At 39.1% G+C, this 8182-nt stretch overlaps 1 pseudogene; it reads right to left on the bottom strand.

The window, feature by feature from the left end:
• Positions 1 to 6161: 6161 nt before the first annotated feature.
• On the bottom strand, positions 6162 to 7891 carry LOC114615442 (annotated as a pseudogene).
• Between the last annotated feature and the right edge of the window lie 291 nt (positions 7892 to 8182).

Below are 8182 nucleotides of genomic sequence, written 5' to 3'. Positions count from 1 at the left end.
ATGAGAAACATGAAAATACTACTTCATAGATAATGAGACAAAGCTTAGCTTCCTTGAACTACTTTCTGAAGTGTATATGTACACAAGCTGGTTTGATACTGTCTCTTAAATTATAGCAAATGTAAGATGCCTGTATTATAAAATGGAGTGTAAGATCCAACAGTTGCCATACCATGAAAATTCTTGCAAAAGTAATATATCACCAAGGTAAAAATAGCTTGAAATCTTATAATATGATGATTTGTGTCATGATGAACCTGACAAAGATTAGTTACAGCTAAACATTTTGAATGATTTAATAAACTATTCTGTTCTTGTTTTGGAGTTGATTTCCAAGAATAATAGGGGTGGAAAATCAGTTTCAAGCAAATATTCAAAAAGTCTTCCCTAAGGTCCAGTGAAGGAATATTTCACAATATCAACAAGCAGCAACAGCATTAGCAAAGGAATAGAAGAGAAGAAAAATAAACCAAAGTACAATTCTAGGCATATCAAATTAGTCTTAGGTCAACATCATGGTCTTTATATTTTAAGAGACTGTATTTTTCTTCCAGCAAGTTCTGAGTTACGATTGTTAGAATTACTGCTTTTCCCCTCCACCTCTGTATTATCTCCCCATGAAACCATGGAGTTGGGGTGGGATCTATGTACTTGCCACTACCAGTAAACAACTTGGAGAGTTAATGGATAAATGGAAGATAGAGACTGAAAAATTAAGAATAGTTAAGATCTGAGAAGTTCCCAGCAGGCATAGCGACGAGGAGGATGACTTTTTAGGGGCTGCTTGGCAAGAATCTGACATGGGCCAAGGACAAGGAAATGGGCTGCTTGACAAGAATATGACATTGGCCAAGGGCAAGGAAGTCGGCTTCAGGCAGGAATCTGACATTAGGTTAGAACAAAGAAGTAATTTCAGACAGGAATCTAAATTTTAGGCTAGAACAAAGAAATAAGCTTCAGACATGAAAATGACCTTGAACTAGGACAGGGAAGTTGTCTCAGATATTTTGGTCATCCTGATAAGCCATTAGAAACAGTGATCACTGGAGTGTTCATGTAATTGGGTTTAATGCCTTGCTTGCTCTTTGACTATGTTTATTGTCTTGCTTGTTCTTTGACTATTTGCATCTATTGTATTGCTAGTTCCTCAACCTAGAACTGACCTTAATACTTGCACGTAATTAAAATGGCATAAAAACAAAAAGGAGGAGGGGAAATGGGGAAATGGGATGATATCTGAAATGCAAATAAATAAAATATCTAATAAAAAAAGAGTTTATTCTAAGGAGGGTGATCAAAAGTGATGTGGGTTTTAAAGGGATCTTTAGAGAACGCCATGATGTTTTCTTTAATGTTTATTTTCTGACTTTTTTTTTTTTTTTTAACAAAGTCTCACTATTTAGCTTAGGTAGGCCTTGACCTTGTGTTCCTCCTGTCTCAGTAGTCCAAAGGTTGGAATTTGTAGCAACATTCTACCATACTCAGCTTTCAGGATAGAGTGTGTATGTTTGCGTGTGTTTGTGTGTGTGTGTATTTAATCAAGTTAGGCACTGACAGTTGAAGATACATGAGGCAGTAGCTTACTAAATGTTTAAGGATGGAAGTCGGACATGCATTTCAATATTAATGAGAGCAAAGCCTTTCAAATGAAAAAGGCTTTCTAAGCAAGAGGAGAGGAAAAAAAAACAATGAAAAGACCATCACAATATTAAGTGACATACTTTATGTAGAAATGAAACTCATAGACATGCCATGGTAAAGATGACATAGATCTGGATGTAAAGTTAAGAACAGGTTGAGCATCATTGGGATTCTAGTTGTATGAAAGAGTAGTCAAGCACGCTTTTCTCAGCACCATCCTTTCTTCTCGCTTCCATATTCTACAGTGCAAAAGTGGAGAGGTAAAAGCCATTTAACAAAGGGCACTTTCATTGCAGAATCTTCTACACTACCTTTTGCCTATCCCCACATACATAACTAGTTATACAATGATTATTTACAAAACACTAAGTCCAGATTAGAGTGGTAGGTATTCTTAAGGGATTCATATCCTTCAAAAATTTTTCATGAAACAAAATGTGAAATTCTGATGATATTTTGAGATGTTATTATGTATTTTGGTTGCCTTTTGTTTTTGTTTTCCTTTTGTCCATTTAACAAGGCTGATCTCTAGTGTGGTCATCAAATCAGACATGATAGAATAGGAGAGAGACAGAAGACCTGGATGTTTTCTGAAAGCCTGTGTCTCAGGAGGAGGAAAAAGACATCGGGATGGGTATGGCTCTCATGCCTCACTGGACAACGACAGGGGGACCGGAGCCATTACAAGGTCTCCTTCAAGTACTGGAGGTCAAGCCTCTATCCCTGCCTTCGCAAGATTAGAATTGCCACAACCCTTCTATACTTAGAGAAGGGAGGAGATGTCAGGGGGAGCCCTGCTTACACACTGAAGGCCTAAAATCAGCCATAGGCCTTAAATCAGCAATAGGCCTGTCATACATGTATACTAACACCAAGTCTTAGGTCTCAGTGGAAAAACATTGAAACAGATGGCTATAAGCTATTGTAAACAGGCAGCTTTTGTGGAAATTTACCAGCCTGAGTAGTCATAGACCTTGTAAATAGGTAGCCTTGGCAGACAATACCAACTTAGATAAGGACAAGTGAGTCATAGGCAGAGTCATAGTGACCTGTCCCCTGAACTTTCACCCAGCCGATACCCGGTTCTGAAAGATATCTGTATTCCCCCTGAATACCCACAGTCTTGTGTCATCCCCTTCCCCACATCCTGCCTTTCTGTGTTTATAACCCCTGTGTGAATGAATTACGATTTGAGAAAAAGTAAATAAATTATTTAAAAAAAAAGAAGTCTCAGGAGGAAAAAAGGTGTTATGAAAGAAAAATCAATGTGTGTTATAGACACAGAATCATGATCCCATTATACAAGAGAGTGGCAACTTGATTTTAGACTGGAATCATTTCTCCTTGCTTTAGGAATGTGGGGATGTTGCTGAGATGGAAATCTTTGAGATTTGAGTGAACAGCGCTTACCCTCTACACATATTTCCATTTAGAAGAGTCAACAGGATCAGGGGGGAGGAGGCTTGAAGAGTGCTGTTGCATTATCTCCACACTAGCCATGTATATATGCTGGCTTGGTTTCAAGCTGGTAGCACTGTTTGGGTAGGTTGTAGAAGTCTTAGGAAATAGGGCCTCAATAGAGGAAGTAAGTCACTGAGCATGAGTGTTATGTCTCTATAGTGTGTCTGATTTCCTGTTTTCTGTCCACTTCCCTGGTGTGGACGCAGTATGACTAGACAGTCTCTTGCTCCTCCCATCACATCATGCCTTCCTTGCCTGCTCCTGTGTCTTTTCCACCATTTTGGATCCTATTGCTTTGGAACTGTAAACCAAAATAGACCTGACCTCTTTTCAGTGGCTTTTGTCAGTATGTTTATCACTGTAGTGAGAAAGCAACGAGGACCTTAGGCAGGAAGGGTCACTGGCAGCTTCAACAGAGGTGTCTATGACCTCTAACTATGGATGATCTCTTACTTCTGGCCATGATAGTAGGAGCGATGAGAACCATAGCAGAGATTTGAGCCGATTCATGTCTGAAGACCAGATAGCCATAGTTTAATTTACTGACACTCGTTTCAGCACCCCCAGAAATCTTTTTTCCTTTTTTTAATTGGATATTTTCTTTATTTACATTTCAAATGTCATCTCCTTTCTCAGTTTGCCCCAGAAACCCCTTATTCCATTCCCCCTCCCCCTGTTTCTATGAGGGTGTTTTCCCCACCCACCTACCCACTCCCCCCTCTCCACTCTCACATTCCCCTACACTGGGGCATCAAGCCTTTGCAGGACCAAGGTCCTCTCCTCCCATTGATGCCCAACAAGGTCATCCTCTGCTACATATGCAGCTGGAGCCATGGATCCCTCCATGTGTACTCCTTGGTTGGTGGTTTAGTCCCTGGGAACTCTCACCCCCAGAAATCTTATTGTGATTGTGATTCTGTAATTCCAGAAGGTATGTCAAAGGCTAGTATGAGAGTTCAGTGCTAAAGTCTTTCCAAGAATGTACAGGGTCCTAGAATTGAAAGAAGAGAGTAATTTTCAATCTGGTGACTAGAGAGAGAAGGTCTAGGGAAAACGGAAAAAAAAGTTGTGTGGGTACTATTTCTTCAAAAATTTGTATATCTCTAATGAATACATTTATACTGAAGTCTCTCACTTAGGAGTTTACCCAGACTTGAGTCACCAGCACAGAAAGGAACTTGTACTCTGAAGATATGGCCGCCTGTCTTCATCCTTGCTGCTGAAAATATGGATCATTAGGCTTCTTCATAAAGAATTTAAGGATTGAAAATGACTCTTACCACTCAGATGTTGCATGTCATAGAAAGTCTAAGTCTTTCTCTGGTTCTATTCTTTTCTCACCTATGTTTACACAGCATCAATATATGTATTTTACAAGTGAAGAACTAAGTTAATTTTATGTTTCTAAAATAAGGACTTGAGAGCAATTTGCAACATTTATCTTCAAAACTAGTGTGTGTGTGTGTGTGTCACATGAGGAGTTTTATTGCATGACATGTGGCATCACATGTCGAGAGTTGACAATGCATCAGTCGTGGAAAGTTACCATGAGGTCTGGTGCTGAGTAGCTGGTGGCTCACTCTACAGATGCAAAGTAGATAAAAGATAAGAAAAGAACTGATATCTACATTGTTTTCAGAAAAATTCTTATATACCCTTAGGTAATTAGGAGAAGCCTAGAGGCTGAGATCATGGTATTCTGGGACTGAAACAGATCTCTGTTCAGCTTCTCTGTCAGTTGGAACGTAATGTTAAGCGGCTTCAAGATAACACAAAGATTATCACATTAGAAACACAAAGTTACCTTAGACAATGGTCACTGAAATATTCATTTTCTGTCTTTACACATTCATAAGATGTTTAATTCCAAGAAAGAGATTTAATGTCTATCTAGAGAGCTAATGGACGAGTGAAAACAGATTTCTTCTTAATCCCCTTGAAGCAATGATGGTAATTTAAAGCTTAATATAACAGTGAAGATTAAGAATTTCATGAAATCCAGGTGGATAAACACTATCTCTATTATATCATTAAAATGCATTCATTTCTTTAAATATGATTTAATTAGGTTTTAAAATATAAATGAAGAATTAAATACCTTGGACTAGTAATTTATTTTTTAACATTACTTCCTGATTCAGAAATATTGTATCTCATATATATATATATGTATATGTTTGTATAGTTCAATAGTTTTAGCCATGATCACCACTTCCACTTCTAGAGGTGTTCAAAATGCAATTTAAATTTGTTTAAAAGGACAACACTGCAGAGTTGTCCAACTGTCTTACTAATAGGATGACTGGCCCCTGACATTCTTAATTTTTAAAAAGATTTATTCATTTTATTTTATTTGAGTGCATGCATGTCTCTGAACCACATTCATGCTTAGTCCTGTGTAGGTCAGAAGAGGGCATCAGATCCTCTGTAACTGAGCAGGGGATGGTTGTAAGGAGCTATGTTTACAATGGGAATTGAGCCTAGGTCCTCTGAAAGAGCAACAAGAGCAATGAGTACTCTTAACTATTGAACCATCTCTCCAGCCCCTTTAATGTTTATTATGTTTTTATATTTGCTAGTATTCTATTAACAATAATAATTTTCAATTACATTTGACCTAAAAGCAGGCTATTTTTTTACCTTTACATGTGTATTATACTACTTGTATACATAATAATACACTTACACACCATACTTATACACAATAGTAAACAAAATTTCCAAGCTGGATGTGGTACTATATACCTGTAGGCAAATCGAGACCAGCTTAGGCTATACAGTGAAAATCTGGGATAGAATTTGAGCTAGGAAGTTTATTTCCAAGTTAAAACTTGTTTCCCCTTGACCTTATTCATAAGGAAGAAATGAAATCACAGATGTATGATAGAAGTATCTGAGGTGCCCTGCCATATAAGCAAGCCTGGCTTTAGGGAACAGAAATCTCTGATTGTGTCCTGAGTGAGTCAGCACTCTAGGGCTACAGATTCCACAGTGGGAACCCAGGATGAAAGGTGACAGGGAAGCCTGTGTGGACTCTTGTGTGACTGGAAAGTGTTGACTTACATCTCGTCTGCATGCACCATTCCCCTGATCTGCCCAGTGGGTCTGGCCTTCACTCGCATCTTCAGATGTGTCTTTGTTGAACCATTTGCAGTTGGGACTTCAGGTAGCTCCTCCCGTTTGAACTTTCGTACTGGGCTCTCCAAGCTTTCTTTCATGTCCTCGTGAGTCGAGATATTTCTGGAAATCACTCCATGAAGCTGATGATCCTCAGGCCTAGCTTCTGGTTGACCCTGGAATGGGCTGGAGCTGGGCAGGATGATGAGAGACAGCGAACAAAGAAGAATCAGAACACAGGTGCTGGTCCAGGCAGCTCTGCTGGAGGTCTGAGCAGTGAGCTTCTGTAACTGGTGGACCTGTGCCACCAAGGAGATGTTCTGCCTCTCCAGCTCCTGGGCCTTTCTCTGTAGTGTCTGATTCTGCTCAGAACAGGCTGCCACTCTGCTCTCCAACCCATCTATGTATTCTTTCTTCCGCTGCCGGCTGTCCTGAGCTGACTGCTTGTTGCGGATTTTCCTTCTGATCTTCTTGAGTATTCTCTCCTCTGCCTTGGTGAGGGGCAGATGAGAGGGCAGAGTAACCCCTTCTTGCCCCAGCAGATGTAAAAGCAGTCTGTTAAAAAAGGTGATAAAGAAAAATATTACACATGGTTTATTTCTAGATCCGGTCTATGTAGTCATTAACCCTAAAGATTTGCTTTTCCACGTATAAAGATGTACTAAGAGAGGTACTACCAATTTGCTACACATAGCTAAAAATTACCATAGAAAAATACGTTTAAATCTACTTAAACATTTTAATTTATTCTTTGAAACTTTCATATATACGTATAGAATATACTTAGATCCCATCTACCCACATATCTGTCGTGAACTCCTCCCAAACCCTGCCATAGCTTCTAAATTCATGAGCCATTTTACCTTTTATTTTACTTATAACTCACTGAGCCCAATTCGTGTTGTCCATAAGTGCATGGCTACAGGACCATTTACTGAAACATGTGCAACTTACTGGGAATGATTCCCTGAATAAATTGTCTCTCCCTTGTCGCAGAAGGCAGTAGTTACCTGTAGCTCCTCAGAAGGGGAACCCTTCCTTCTCCATCTCAGTCTTGTGCTGGACTACACTTTCTGTGTGTTTATTAGTGTAACAACCCTTTCAAGTCCAGAAGTCACCAGTCCCAGCACTAGTCCCTGGTGTCTGGCTTTTATCATCTTCCTATCTCCTTCTAGATGATGTCCTCTGAGATTTTGGTAGCTCAGGTATAATGTAGCTTTTACATTTAGGGCTGAGCAGGCTACCATCATATATTTTCTGCCTTTTAAGTAGTCATGAGTCTCTGTCACTGTGAACGAACGAACCATCTCCGATGAGGGTTGACAGATGTACTCATCTATACATATGGAGATAACATATGTAGAATGCAGTTTAAAATTATGTCTAATTAGCAAAATGATAGTTATAGGTTCTGGGGCCTATGACATCCTAGGTGCAGGTCCTTTGACAAGTTTGCAAAACCTTGTATGAGTGCCACCATCTGGAGGAGACTTTTAGTCAAATTTGAAAGTGGTTTGAAGCAATGTGCATATCTTGTTAGCACAGTCAGTATTGTGGCTTTCAAGGTTCATTGCTGGGCAAAACTGTTGTTTAGTTCTCTTCCCTAGCTGTCTACATAGTACCTTCCATCAGTATGAAAACTAGCCTCTAGGTAGGAGATTGATTTATCCATGTAATGATACAAGTGTATGGTGCTTGTGACAATAGGGTCTCACCATCAATTTCTGGTGGGTCACCAAGAGCAATGGTACTAGCATATTAAACCAAGTTTTCTCTTTTTTCTTATTTATATTTTATTCATTTATATTAATTATACATAACAATATGCTTCATTATTACATCTCCATACATATAGACATTTTACATTGATCATTTTGATGCCAGACACCAATACCTGTCAGCCTCCTTTCTAACTAAACTTCCTTCTATTTTCATGTCTTTTTCCCCATGGGTGTGACTCAAT

Source organism: Grammomys surdaster, unplaced genomic scaffold, assembly GCF_004785775.1.
Source record: "Grammomys surdaster isolate TR1022 unplaced genomic scaffold, NIH_TR_1.0 126679, whole genome shotgun sequence".
NCBI classification, from domain to species: Eukaryota; Metazoa; Chordata; class Mammalia; order Rodentia; family Muridae; genus Grammomys; species Grammomys surdaster.
The sequence above is the reverse complement of the archived record's forward strand: the minus strand, read 5'-3'. Positions and strand labels throughout refer to the sequence as shown.